General features: G+C 45.0%; 1 long non-coding RNA gene across 1 annotated transcript in view; it reads right to left on the minus strand.

Annotated features, from left to right (window-relative positions):
* Positions 1–4,855: 4,855 nt before the first annotated feature.
* Positions 4,856–14,871, minus strand: part of LOC142786466 (uncharacterized) — a 45,422-nt gene continuing 35,406 nt past the window's right edge. Inside the window, exons 2-4 of the long non-coding RNA XR_012889056.1 lie at positions 10,590–10,653; positions 7,505–7,656; positions 4,856–4,913 (exon numbers count right to left, since the gene is read on the minus strand). This is a non-coding gene — a long non-coding RNA (uncharacterized LOC142786466). The remainder of the gene's footprint in view (positions 4,914–7,504; positions 7,657–10,589; positions 10,654–14,871) is intronic.

A 14,871-nucleotide genomic window follows, 5' to 3' on the forward strand; every position in this document is an offset into this window, starting at 1 on the left:
AAGGAGTGCCTCGCCATCATCTGGGCTACGTCGAAATTTCGCCCCTACCTCTACGGCAGGCCCTTCAAAGTTGTCAGCGACCACCACGCCTTGTGTTGGCTAGCCACCTTGAAGGACCCTTCAGGTCGCCTCACACGATGGAGCCTGAAACTTCAAGAATATGACATTACTGTCATTTACAAGTCCGGCAAAAAACACTCCGACGCTGACTGTCTCTCTCATGCGCCTGTCGACCAACCGCTACCCGACGACCCGAATGACGACTACTTCTTGGGAACGATAACTACCGACGACTTCGCTGAACGACAGCGGGCCGACCTGGAACTTAAGGCCCTAATAGAACACCTCGAAGGCAGGACCGCCGAATTCCCGAAGGTATTCAAGCGCGCATTTGCGTCGTTCTTTCTACGGAACGGTCTTCTGCAAAAAAAAAAACTTTTCACCGCTTCGAGCTAAGTACCTCCTTGTGGTGCCTTCAGCTCTGCGACCAGAACTCCTGCAGGCCCTGCACGATGATCCAACGGCAGGGCACCTCGGTGTTTCTCGCACGCTCGCGAGGATACAAAAAAGGTACTACTGGCCACGTCTTACCACCGACGTCACTCGTTATGTGAGAACATGCCGGGACTGTCAGCGACGCAAGACACCGCCGACAAGGCCAGCGGGACTTCTGCAGCCAATTGATCCACCTTGCCGACCTTTCCAGCAGATCGGTATGGACCTACTGGGGCCGTTCCCGACGTCGGCTTTCGGAAACAAGTGGATCGTGGTAGCTACCGACTACCTCGCCCGCTACACCGAGACAAAAGCCCTGCCAAAAGGCAGTGCATCCGAGGTTGCTAAGTTCTTCGTCGAAAATATCGTCCTACGTCACGGCGCCCCGGAGGTCCTATCACCGACAGAGGAACGGCATTCACTGCCGACTTAACTCAAGCGATCTTGGCATACAGCCAAACAAACCACCACCGGACGACAGCGTACCACCCACAGACCAACGGCCTCACCGAGCGGCTTAACAAGACGATCGCCGACATGCTGTCAATGTACGTCGATGTCGAACACAAGACGTGGGACGCCATTCTTCCGTATGTGACTTTCGCATACAACACGGCGGTGCAGGAGACGACACAGATATCTCCATACAAATTGGTCTACGGAAGGAGCCCGGCAATGACGCTCGATGCCATGTTACCCAACGTCACCGACGAAGGAAACCTCGATGTGAGCGAGTACCTTCAACGCGCCGAAGAAGCCCGACAACTTGCGCGTCTCCGTATCAAGAATCAACAGACGACCGACAGCCACCGTTACAACCTTCGACGACGCTTCGTGGAATACCAGCCCGGTGAACGTGTTTGGGTGTGGACGCCGATACGCCGACGTGGACTAAGTGAAAAGCTTCTGCGACGGTACTTCGGACCGTACAAGGTGGCTCGACGTCTCGGCCCACTTGATTACGAGGTTGTCCCCGACGGCATCACGAACTCTCAACGACGCCGATCGCGACCTGAAGTCGTCCATGGCGCGCGCCTCAAGCCGTTTCATGCACGTTAACAAACTGAAACAGTGTTTTTTGTATGATTGTTGTATTGTAATTTATTCATTGTACTTTCTTGCATTATTATTGTACCTTCATCTTTAGTTAAAGCATCGGGACGATGCCTTTTTTTCAGAGGGGGGAAATGCCACGTTCCATTTCCCAAGTTTTTCTTATCGTTCCGAAACACCACACGATTCTCGGCGCGAACCGCGCCTGCAAGTTTCGAGAAGGTTCCGGACTGTAGTAGATCATTTCGATAAGATCACGCCCACTGTGCTAACGGTACAGATTGTTCTGGAACCTACGCCACCACCAGCGATAACGCTAGAACATTCGACGGCAAGGGTATAAATGCCGACGCGCTTCACCACTTGTCAGTTGTTGATCGAAGGCCGACGCTGCGTTCGCCGCTATCAGTCCGAGACTGCTATCTGTGCAAGACTGCTGCTGTAATTAGACTTTCCCTTTACCGGGCATAGGTTGGCCCAAATAAACAGTTCAATCCCAACACGAAGTTTCCTGTCTTTGGCCACGTCACGACCCCGTGACAATATTAATCAATATACTGGTGTGCTGGTCCCTGTGGCTATACCTTAATTTTTTTAGCACGTCGTTTGCCTTCATCAATGAGCTTTGTGTAAGCTGCAGCGCTATAGCGGCAAGCACACGATGCCAGTGTGTGTCTATGCACACATTTTAATTAAAACATGAGAATCTTCAGAGGAGAGAAAACTTTTATGTTCAAGTGATAATCTTGGTAAGCACATGCCCACTTTGTCAATGTTTGATAAACGCAGGCACAAAGAGAGCTTCATTGCACTGCGGGCGTCTGAAATACAGCTGGGGTATCATCATTATGAATTGCACACAAGAAATAAACATATAGGCAACAATATAAAGAGAACAGGAGAAGAGTAAAACTTTAGTAAATGCACACAACCACATACAGAGTGCACAACGCAACACGGCTATAATTACTCCAACACTTGACTCCGGCATGCAAAAAAAGAAAAACACAATTTGACTACATTTTGTTTGCCACCATTTCACTAATTTTACACTTTGCATTTTACATCGCTCTGTCACGAAAAACAGTCATGAGCAGTTGCCGCAGCAAAACGACGCAATTTTAGGTGTCCTGCAAGCAGTTATTGAGGCAGTAGTGTTTATTCAAGGTTACATCCTACCTTTGGCTAACAAACTTTTCTTAACTGTAAAAAATGAGGGCCCTCCTTCACGGAGGAAGGTGGAGGTATGGCGGTGCCGAGCACTTCTGTGAAACAGATTAGACCGGTTTCTGTAAGAAGGAGTCTTCTTGCGGAACGCTAACGTTAGCACGGCCACCACAAAACACCCCGTCCCAGCTTTTTAATAACACACACCCTTCCGTGACTTAAACGGTCACAGCAGAGTACTTCATTCGGAAGAAGCACCTTTCCATGACTGTTTTACAGCTGTTTTCTTATGAAGGAGTTCCCTACAAACATCTTGCGTTACATGTGAACGCAACCCTCCGCTCCAAGAACAGTGTATACGTAGGTCTTTATGATAGCGAGAAACGTAAAACGGACACTGTTGCTGACTAATTTGATGTCATTTCAAGTCAATATTATATTTTGTGGGATGTACTTACCAGTGTTGGATCCAGAGGATGAGCAGTAGGGGCGATTGCCCTCTTAAAGCCGTTGCCGGTACCCCCCCCCCCCCCCCACTTTTCACTAGCGGAAATGCTGTGAGCCAGAATGTGTGGTTTTTATGCTGTGGTGGAGTTCTTGCGAATTTAGTAAGTAAATATCAAAACTCCTCCTTCTCCGTTTCTGTTCCAAACGAATTCCCAGGGGAAGACCAGCAAGGGTGAAGCCCTTGCTGATCTTCCCCTCGGGCTGACAGACCACAATATTTACTCAGACTTGCATTCAGTGAAATAATGCGCAGTTCTTGCAAAAGACACCACGTAAAAATAAAGGCCTGATGTTTGCACCTGAAATATAGATCGACAATAGTGCAGTGCATCCCGGATGAAAGTAAACTAAAAATTCTTTATAAGGCAATTTTATATAATATTATCGTATGCATTGATAATATATTCACAGGTATTTACCACTCACCATATGCGGATTAAATACATGCGGTTTATATACTTATTGCGCTGTTCATGCGATATCGCAGGCTTATGGGAATACTCGAGCACGACAAATGTTCAAATGAATATAATGCATTTGAAATAATTTTGATTCCAATATAAGTTACAGAAAATTATGTGCCCAAAATTACGTGCAACACATAGGTGCAAGTAATCCCCAGCAAAAAGTAGTTTCACTGCTGTATAAAAGTTCTATGCCATGAAAACTTCTTTGCAGAAACGATTCGCACTGCTGCAAAGCCTTACTTTTATAGGTTAAATTGACATATTGCCCTCGAATCAATTTTTCGTTTTCAACTTTAAAAGATTGTTATGCTGGCTTATATGCTCCAAGTATAACAAATCTTTAAATCTAACATATTTTACTACTTATCACTTGCATTCTGCAGAAAGTCAAATTATGCTAGCACTATTCGAAGTTAATTGCACTTCCTTTGAACCAAAAAGACCGACATTTGCACGCGCCTTGTTTCACTTGAAAATAATATTGTGCAAGTTGGTTGGATGACGATGAACATGGCCATTTTTTATAATATGTGAAATACACTATTTGAATTCGATTTAAAATTATTCCAGCTAAATTACTATTTACTTTGAACTTAATATTCACTACTCGCATAAGCCTACTATGATGTGTGAATTTGTAGATAAAGTATAACGAGGCTTGTTTTTCTGACCTGTATAGATGTTCAAGCTGGGACAATGAATATACACATCTGTTTTTGTTTACCCAGTACTTAACTGTGTATTCGATTCGCTAACTTGTAATGTAATGCAACTGACTGCGTGCAATATTAAAAAAAAAACATGGTCGTGCATGCTTTGCTTGAACTCTGTCTTGCATTTCTTCAGCAGTTAAGTGGAAGCAGCTGCTGGTACTGGTCAGTAAACAGTGCGATTCTGCTAGCTGGTCAAATGTTGTAGCATGTCACTGTGAAAAGCACATCTTCCTGTGGCATGCATTACCCCAGATAACAGTGTCATTTCCAGTTCAGCACGTAGATTACAGTAAAGCAATAAAACGCCTCCTGTGGTAACATAGCCTGATATTTCTCAGCCGAGCTCATTGCATTCACTATGCTTCCTACAAAGAGTGAGACAGTCCATAGCCTTGACAGGAAGTGTGCCTACATACTACTATACTTGCAAAATGAACTCTGAACATCCAGCCATTCTGAACATATACAGGTGGAATTTATTTTGCCGATCGCACCATGTCTTATGGTTTACCTGAAAAGAAACACAACAAACAGAAAATATTAGGACATGTCGACTAATGAAAGAAGGGAATCTTTGCCAAAACAAAATACTATTGCATCTACCTAGCAATAACAAATGAAACATATAAAGCGGCTCTAATGCATCCACAGTACAACCATACTCCTCGAAGAATGAAAGACATGTATATTTAAAATGTCTGGACGAGTGAACAAAATTATCATTCAAAACAAAAAAGCTGATTGACTTCTCAGTGGATGCCACAAAAGGGAGACACTGAAGGGTGACCCCGTTAAGCATGATTGCTAGACTGTCCTTTAGAGATGACAAATATGTAGCTCCTAAAAGTACTTACAAAAAACTTTACTCTCTGTTTTTTCTGTAGCAATAAGTACAGTAAACCCTCGTAATAACGAAGTCAGCGGTACGACGAACAAATTCAATATAAGCAGTGATTCGATAAACACAACTGCCTGATAGAAGATAAGCAAGTACATCCAAATTAGCTTTGACAACTTCCCAGAAGTGGTATCACGTGAAACATATCAATATTCACACACGACAAAGATTTCTGAAGTAATTCAGCAATTTTTGTCGGGTGCTTTGGCTAGGCGCGAGGATTGCCTGCTTGAGTTTGTTGAGGCAAACTATGAGGTCATGGTCGCCGCTCGAGCCCTACTCTCTATTTTGTAACAGACGGAGGCTCTTTTGCCTTTGTGCCATTGTTGGTATTTCACGGAGCTGTTAGTCTAGCGGCTCATCTTCCTCATCAGGGCCTCCAAGCAAGTTGACTATTTCGGCCGGCTAGTCGACTGAGGCTTTGCTGCCTTTCCCAGTATCAGCAAAGAAAGCTTGTTTTCCCCTATCTTGCTGGCACCCAACAGCACTGTGATGCGTTTTTTGCTTAGTTTACATCCTGATAAAGTTTCGCCCTGTGTAGAGTGCACGCACTTTTGAAATAGTATGTAAAAGAATGCGGGCTCGTCCAAGTTGTAAATGTCTCTTTCTGCGTACTGCTGAAGTAGGGCGCTCAGCCGACGCTTGCGTCATCTATCCACGACATCGTGGTCTACGGCTGCACCTTCACCAATGATCAATTTTAAGACACATCGTGTTGTCTTTTGAAATGTTCAAGCTAGCCCTTGCTGCACTTTAAATCTTGCTTGCCTATTCAGGTGTCTAGGGCTTTGGATTCTGCAGTCTATACAGACCCATTTACAGAAAGGTTTGTACTTCTAATGCTTTTCAACTATTCGAGAAGCACTCTTTCCACTTCAGAATACATGGAATCATGGTTGCGCTTTCATTTCCTGAGAAATTCTCAAAGCTGTCCAGTACAGGATCCTTATTCTTTAGAATAGTTGATATTGTTGCGGTGGTATTTCGAATTGTCTTGCGATTTCAGACCTTTGCCGGCCTTTTTTCTTTCACCTGACGTATCAGTTCAACTTTCTGCTCCAATGTCAGACACTTCCGAAACGGATACCGGCGGTGCCAGTTTCACTCGACCTAATTGCTCAATGTGTTTGCTCAAAAAGAGGCCGCTTGATTCTGCCAAACTTTGTCTTAGTATACAATCAATGTTTCGAACATTTTGGAGCATAATGCCTGCCAGTTGGTGCTGTTAAGCTGTACAAAACCCAGCTTCAGAGGATTCAGAAAATCCAGGCTCAAGAATGAATCTGCGGCTGAGGAGGCTCCATTTTTTTATAATAGAGACACGACTTAACTTTTCACAAAACAATTCAGAAAATTATTTCAGTACTCACTAGACATGCAAGGTGTCAGGTGCTTTTCCCTTTCTGTGTTTCAGTACTAAACTACGTGAAATGTAATGTAACTATGTGAAATGAAGTAAAATTATTTAAATGTTGAAATGTGATCAACAGCACTTCTTCAAGTGGCAACTAACCAAAATTTGTATATAATGTCCATAAAAATATCTTTGGCCTTAGTGTCTGTTGCATTTATTTCATTCCGTCTTACAAAAAAATGAGCTCCTCAAAAAATTTCCCTTCATTTGTTGTTTTCTATAAATTACTTAAAGCAGCACAAAAAAAAAGCAAGAATGAGGGCAATAAAGCAACACACCCAACAAGACTAGTGCTAAACTGACAACTGAATCGTTACTGAAAATTGATCCCTTATGTCTACGTCAGAACAACGCCTTGTCACAAAAAATTACCAACATTATTTAAAGATGGAAGGCATAGGGGTTGTACTATCAGGTGGTTTGGAACAAAACATCTATTATAACCATCCGGTGCTGACAGATTTATCTTCAGAATTAGCAAGATATTGGGCTTCAAAGATTCCTTATCAGTTTTCACAATTTCAAGGGTTGTATGTCCCAAATTCTCAATATGTTTGTGAGAGACACTTTAGTATAGGGCTGCAGAAATTCGAACCACCTGAGGTCCTTTTTATTCGGCCCCTAGATCTAAGCAAATGAGCCTTCAGCATTATCACCTTCATTTAAAATACAGCTTCCATGACTGGGATTCGATCTCAGGACCTGTAGGTCAGCAGTATAGCACCATAACCACTAGACCACTGTGGTGGATCAAGACACAGAGTCTGATTGCATCATCAGCACATCTCACCTATGAAGAAATTCCAGTGTTGTCCTGACAGGGTCTGCATAAGCTAAGTTGAAAATTTAGTAGCTCATGAGTAAAAGACAGGTCGCCTCTGAAAAGTCCACAGCCTCGGTGAAAAGAAGCTGCTGGCCAGCCACAAAGCATTAAAATGCTTCCTGTGAAAAGATGGCAAACAAGCCAACGGATTGAAATCACTTCATTATTAATATAATCAATGCAGCCTGAAACGTATAGCTGCTTTATCAAAAAGGTTCCCACTACATTTACTGCATCCAAAGCACCTGATCACAACTTATGATTGGGTTTCAAGCCAAGTGCAATTTTGTCATATGGCTGAATAGAACTTGTGTCACTGCAGATGACTTACAGTTCCTAACAAAGAACTGAATGTTTGCACAATATACTAACATGATAGAGGCCCCTGACAATAAAAAAAGGTGATATTGAGCACAGTTAACTCTCAGTAAACAGAAATTAAAACACTTCACTAAAATGTCTTCCCACTTAACCTTATAACTGCCTATTTAACTTCCAAAAATTGTACAAAAACGGTAATATTTTACAATATACAACAATATGTCTATGCAATTCTGATTTTTTATTTATTATCACGCTGATTCCTGGAATTCGCACAAAAATTTAAGAAAAGAAAAACTGCTGTTTAGGGCGGCTTTCACTCAATGAATGACCTGATAATGGGTCACAGCATACTGAAACTTGAAGCATTTTCCTTATGCAATACATGGTAACCCACTGAAAAGTGCTAAGATGTTTATTGCGCAAGTGGTCGGTTATCAGCGTTCACGCAATGCCACACATGTGCACTGCTCACGACATCACCGTCACTGCTGCTCTTGTCGTCATCAGAAGCAATATGCCGGGTAAACGCAACGTCCTAGTCACTGTCGGCAACAAGTGTCATGTTGCCACTAATGCTGCCACTGGCATTCTTCTTGCAAAACAGCACTATGAAATGACTGTTGCCGAGATTAAAACATGCGCGAAAGGCACTAAACGTGGTTTTTGATAGACAACGACTGCTGCCTAGAGCTGAAAACTGCAAGGAAAGTAATTGACATCTGGGACGTGTCCCCGCCGCGGTGGTCTAGTGGCTAAGGTACTCGGCTGCTGACCCGCAGGGCGCGGGTTCGAATCCCGGCTGCGGCGGCTGCATTTCCGATGGAGGCGGAAATGTTGTAGGCCCGTGTGCTCAGATTTGGGTGCACGTTAAAGAACCCCAGGTGGTCTAAATTTCCGGAGCCCTCCACTACGGCGTCTCTCATAATCATATAGTGGTTTTGGGACGTTAAACCCCACATATCAATCAATCAATCACATCTGTGACGTGTCTCCGGCAGCGGTACAAAATCGCGTTATGAGTACAGTTCGGGGTCGGTGGCTTAAAGGGGCCCTGAAACACTTTTTGAACATGGTCTCAAAACGCTGCTGATTCTTGACAACACGCGAGCTAAGTAATATAGCTTGGCACATGGCATGCAATTCACAATAAATTATCAAATATAGCTAACCATTGCTCTCTCTTCTCAGCAAATGATGGAGCAAGCTCAAAAAGCACTCGTAGAAAACGTTCTATCAGACATTGGGTGATTTGAACATGGCGCGCTCGGTAATTACAGGGATTGCCGCGGGAGGCTGTGACTTGTCCACGTGTGCACACGCGATCCCACTGAAAAAGCTGCGGTTAAAAAAAAGTTCTGAATATCACGAGGCGTAAGTGGCGTATTTTTGTTGACCAGGCAACCCCCCCCCCCCCCCCCCACCTCCCTGCTTAGCTTCCAGCGCTTTTGTCGGGACGAGAGAAGAGAGAATGCAATTTCAGAGTGCGTCAAATTTTTGTTATTCCGCTCATACAAGAAGGACTCTTGAAGTTTTCGCGGCATCGAATTCATGAAACAATAAAATCTTTTCATGAATCCATATCATGGTTACTTTGAAAAAGTGTTTCAAGGCCCCTTTAAGTGTGACTTAGAAAAGAACCAATTATACTAATTACATCAACTAATTGGTGAGGGTTTTTGGCTATGAAATTCCAAAAATGCTGCTAAGCAGAATACAGACTCTCTCCCTCAGCAGCAATCAAACTGATTTTAATAAGTCAGAGCTGTAACTGTGCGACAACCACGTTTGGAAAGATGACGAAGAGCCAATACAATATGCAGCACATTCCGTTGCATTACCGCAGCTAAACCTGCAACACTATACTTTTTGGAAAACAGTGATCAAGTCTTCCAGCAGTAATAGCAGCAGCTGTTTTCTTGTGAGTGCAACAAGCTGCATAAGAGATTCAAAAATCTGTTTCATTACTCACTGATGAACACTGAACAGTGCTTAGAGAGCTGATTTAGGTAGGTTCTTGCATGACTTTAGAACTTTATGTGAAAAGCACCTCTACGTTTTGATAACTTGCAATGAAAGGCTCTACAGTGACAGACGCACACCACAGATTTAGTTTAGATGGCTGTCATTTGCATAGCTGCATATAAACAACTTTTGGCAAAAATAGCGTCAAAAGTCACATCTTTAAATAAGCAGTCAATTGCACATGTGGTTTGCTGCAGATGGGTGCCACACAGTAGTTAAGTGCACACAAATTCAATACGGTTTGGTAATGCAAATTGCTCCACCTTCTCCTTATGATGACAACTTGCAGCAATGTGCTACGTTGTCATTTCAACCAATCTTCTCAGTTAAGCTAGCCAAGGTGATGTAATGAATGTGCAGGCTGCTTGTGGTTATCACTGACAGGGTTTTCCACCACCAGAGCACATTAAAAGCTGTACTCACAAGTTAATAAAGATAAAAACAAAGAGTTCCCGTTCAACACGCAAGACAAAAACATTCCTTAAGCACAGCCAGCAGAAACCCTAACCAAAGAAAAGAAACTCTTGTACATGGTCAGAAAAAGGAGCACATTATAATATTTTCTGACATCACAATCATTCCTGCCCTCCTTACTAATAAGGGAGCAGATGTGGTGATAACAAGTGAGGCAAATTCAATGCAAGTTAGGCTACATAATTATTCGGACATATATAGCAATGCAACGAAAGCTCATATTTGAACATACCTAGTGCAATGATAGTAGGGGTGTGTGGCAGTTCAGAGAGTTTTTCTGCGATGCTGGTTCCTTCCTGGAAAATAAAGCGGAATACACTTGACCAATGTTAGGAGCACGTTTCCTCAAAAACGCATCTCAACATTTTGGACATTCCACTTGAGCAGATATATAGGCGAAGCTGCTTATGCCCGTCTTATATATTTGATCCTGTTGTGAAACTGCCGGCATTATGAACAGGTAAATTTACCACAAAATCAGCGCAAATCCCACTACTCACTGCTACGTCTCACGTCATATAAGTGAGGTGTAGTCGTGCGCTGATGTACCTGTGGGCTCATACCCCCCCCCCCCCCCTTTCGAATGAGCCAACAGTACAAAAACGTCAAATCCACCCCTCAGCGCGCTGCGATTTATTGGTTATGACGAACCAGTCATCGCGTTAGGAACGGTCGGCTAAGTTGAGTGGAGTTTTCAAACCAGAGGCATCCTAATTATTTCATTTGTTTGTCATTCCACTGAGTGCAGAAGTGCAACCTATCATGACTGGAGAGTGGCAGCGTAAGCGGTGCTCGTTGACGAAAACGTTGAGTGCGTCCCACAAGAGCGCGCGAACACTCCCACATGCACTGCAAAGAACGCGTACCGGAGTCCCAGTGAGACGCAGTCCGGGTCGCCCACGAACCCTGGGACAGGCAGTATAGGCGTTTCAAGAGAAGCGCGTGCACGGACAGAGGGGGATAAAAAGCGCGTCGCATGTTTTATATGCAAGGAAGCTGCCGCGTAGCGTTCACCACATCAGACGCTTGACAGTCGCAGCGGCACCATCACACTCACGAGTTGAACTCTGGCCTTCTCAGAATCAACGACTTTGTATCCAAATTCACTCATCCATCAGTTCGATTGACAGAAGCCCGCGGCGAGTATCGAATCCGCCCACCACTTTTGCTTTTGCCAAGGAGCAGTGCTCACGCCGCAATGCCAGCGAGCACATGGTTCATCTCCCAGCTTTACTGCACAGACTATGCACACACGCACGCAGAAGTAAAGAAATATAGCCACGTCGCTACTATAAAGGAGGTATAGAATAGCGCACCGCGAGCCCTTGCGTTGTAACGCGAGCCGCCGTTCGCGTTCGCGGCCCGCCTGCAAAAAATCCGAAATAGCAGGCGGCGACCGTGGCCCGTGAGGCCGGCGAATTGCTGCGTGTAGCTTCCGTGCATTTGGCTTTCCGGTCGGGGTGAAAGTTTCCTCAGGAAGAGCAAACGCTATTCTGAAACTCATATGGCGCCCGCAACTAAAGCAATGCCCGCAGCACCCGCAAACGTTATTTTAAACCTCCCTATGATCTCATACCCCATTTAACCACGCTCACGACATATCCAATCACAGCCGCGTTGCCGACAAGATGCGAGCACCCCTGGTGATTTATCCGTAATACTTGATGGAACCGAAAGAATCAGCACGAGAGCGTTGCGTGAGCAGCCTTGCTGCCTTCGAGAGTGAAAATTCCCATTCTGCAGGTGAAGCGAAAGAACCTGTGCGAAAGAGGGCATACGTCCACAAACACGCCTGTGGGAGGCGTGTGTTGAGTTGGCAAAAATACAACCCGACAATGACGCTAACGTCGCTGCACTGCTAAAATGCTGACTGAGTAGTGGCGCTGACGTGCTCGCACGCGGTGTTTCTTTGATAAGCACCGCAAATGCCCCACATGTGTTTCAAACGCCACGCGCATACGTGTAGCCATTTCTAGCTATCACGCGCTCCGCACTGTCATCGTGCCACAGCTGCCGCAAGCGAGCTCGGAGCAAACTGGGCTGCCCGAGAAGCTCGGGCCATGCTGCACTGCACCCCAGGCTAGAAAAATCGGCGCACGCGTTCTGGGACGCGAAGAAGATCCATGGTGATCCTTTCCGTTCCCCGATTGACTAATCACGGCGAGTTTCAGCAGCTGTGCCGTTCAGTATATTCAATAAAGAAAAGAGGGGGGGACACGCAGGCAGGTGAGCATTAACATCCTTTTATGCACCAGTATTCGCCTGTGATCAGATGTGATTCCGCAACCGAAGGGAATTAAAGGGTGAGGAGGCATTGTCTATCTTGTTGAGAAACGGGATGGACAAGTTTAAGAGTAAACAAATATCATCGTTGACACAACACTAACCATCGCGCGACCGTACATTGCAATACGTGGATGCTATAGCAGAAACTTACTGATAAAGAAAACAAAGAGGATGCTAGGTGAAGCAAAAAAGAAAATACATTTTATCCCCGAAAGGTGCCAGCACTTACTTGCTCTGCATGGACGAATACGGAGTCTTTCAAAAAGAAACACAGTGCTGTAAACAAATAGCAACGACCACTTGCTATTAGCCTATTGGTCCTCTAAGTATTGAACCTTTTCTGAACGCCTCAGTGTGGTCCCGTGGTGCACACCACAATAGCAGCCGCAAGTGCAGACGAGGAGCTTCACACACACACACACACACACACACACACACACACACACACACACACACACACACACACACACACACACACACACACACACACACACACACACACACACACACACACACACACACACACACACACACACACACACACACACACACACACACACACACACACACACACACACACACACACACACACACACACACACACACACACACACACACACACAAAGGCTCATTACAGTCGGAGAACATTTCAGTACAAGGCAGTGGTCGGATCAGAACGGGTTGTCAGGTCGGAGATGACGCCACCCACTACGTAATATTACACGTTTAATTATCTGCCCGAAAGCATCGCACACAGAAACTCGAGGAAATATGACACATTACTTAGGAGAAAAAAAACACAAGGCGTTTTACACCAGAAATTTTCACAACGGGGTTGCGTGAAAACCATTATTGATACAAAAAACAAGCAAACAAACGCAAACAAATACTACCTACCGTAACAACTGCTCCTTTTTATTTTTGGTATGCATCACCGCATGACAATTTTTTATTGCAGCGGAGTTGACTCGTGTTGCCCTTTCTTCACAAAATGGCTAAAAAAATGTGTTGTGGTTTTCTACGGCATATGCACGCAGAAATATTTTTTCAATGCTCACACATTTCAACCGGGCCAATCGTAGCTAGAAACAGGTGGAATTTGGCAGCAGACCACTCAACACATTGGCAAGCTGCTAAGATCGAATTGGCAACCTGAATTCTTTTACACCAGAGGGAAAGGAAAGGCACCTAATTGACGCAGCATGTTGTGTTTATGAGCTTTCAATCACTGCAAGGGGTCCTCATCACTTCCACCGGTTCACCAGGGCTCCAGTAAATATTCCGTGACTAAGTGCACTGCCAGCGAAGCATACACGTGTAACACGCGAAAATATAGGTCGAGGCATTTAGGCACATGTAACAACGGACAGTAGTGCGGCGATGGCGTAGTGGTTAGAGCATCCGCCTCGCATGCAAGAGGTCCGTGGTTCAAATCCCGGTACCGCGCAGTTCCCAACCGGATTAAAAAAAATCCACGTGTTGATGGAACAGCTTTAAGAGGCCTGGGGGGCGGCCTCACCGGCAAAACATCGCCGAGAACGCACTCCCTAACCAGAGAAGGATTGGCCACCCTGGTGCAGTATCTGGTCACTACCTCCCACATGCTTACGTCAAATAACTCACGGCCCTTAGTCCCCAGCAGCTGCGAAGCAACTGACCACGGCGGCGGTCAGATCTGCAACGCAGCAGAGGGTGCTAAGAATCCCTGGATCCGGACAGGCCGCCATTGGAACCTGAACTTAGCAACGTTTAACGCTAGAACCTTATCTAGTGAGGGTAGTCTAGCTGTACTATTCGAGGAGCTAGAGGGTGTTAAATGGGATATAAGAGGGCTCAGTGAGGTTAGGAGGACAGATGAGGCCTATACGGTGCTACAAAATGGGCACGTCCTTTGCTACAGGGGCTTGGCAGACAGAAGAGGACTGGGAGTAGGGTTCCTAATTCACAAAAACATAGCTGGCAACATAGAGGAATACTATCGCATTAATAAAAGGGTGGTAGGTATCGTAATTAAACTGAATAAAAGATACGAGATGAAGGTAGTACAGGCTTACGCGCCTACATCCAGCCATGATGACGCTTCAGTTGAAAGCTTCTATGAAGGCGTGGAATCGGCAATGAGTAAGGTAAAAACACAATATACTATAGTGATGGGCGACTTTAATGCAAAGGTAGGGAAGAAGCAGGCTGGAGACCAGGCAGTAGGAGATTATGGCATCGGCACTAGA

Source organism: Rhipicephalus microplus, unplaced genomic scaffold, assembly GCF_043290135.1.
Source record: "Rhipicephalus microplus isolate Deutch F79 unplaced genomic scaffold, USDA_Rmic scaffold_24, whole genome shotgun sequence".
Lineage (NCBI taxonomy): Eukaryota > Metazoa > Arthropoda > Arachnida > Ixodida > Ixodidae > Rhipicephalus > Rhipicephalus microplus.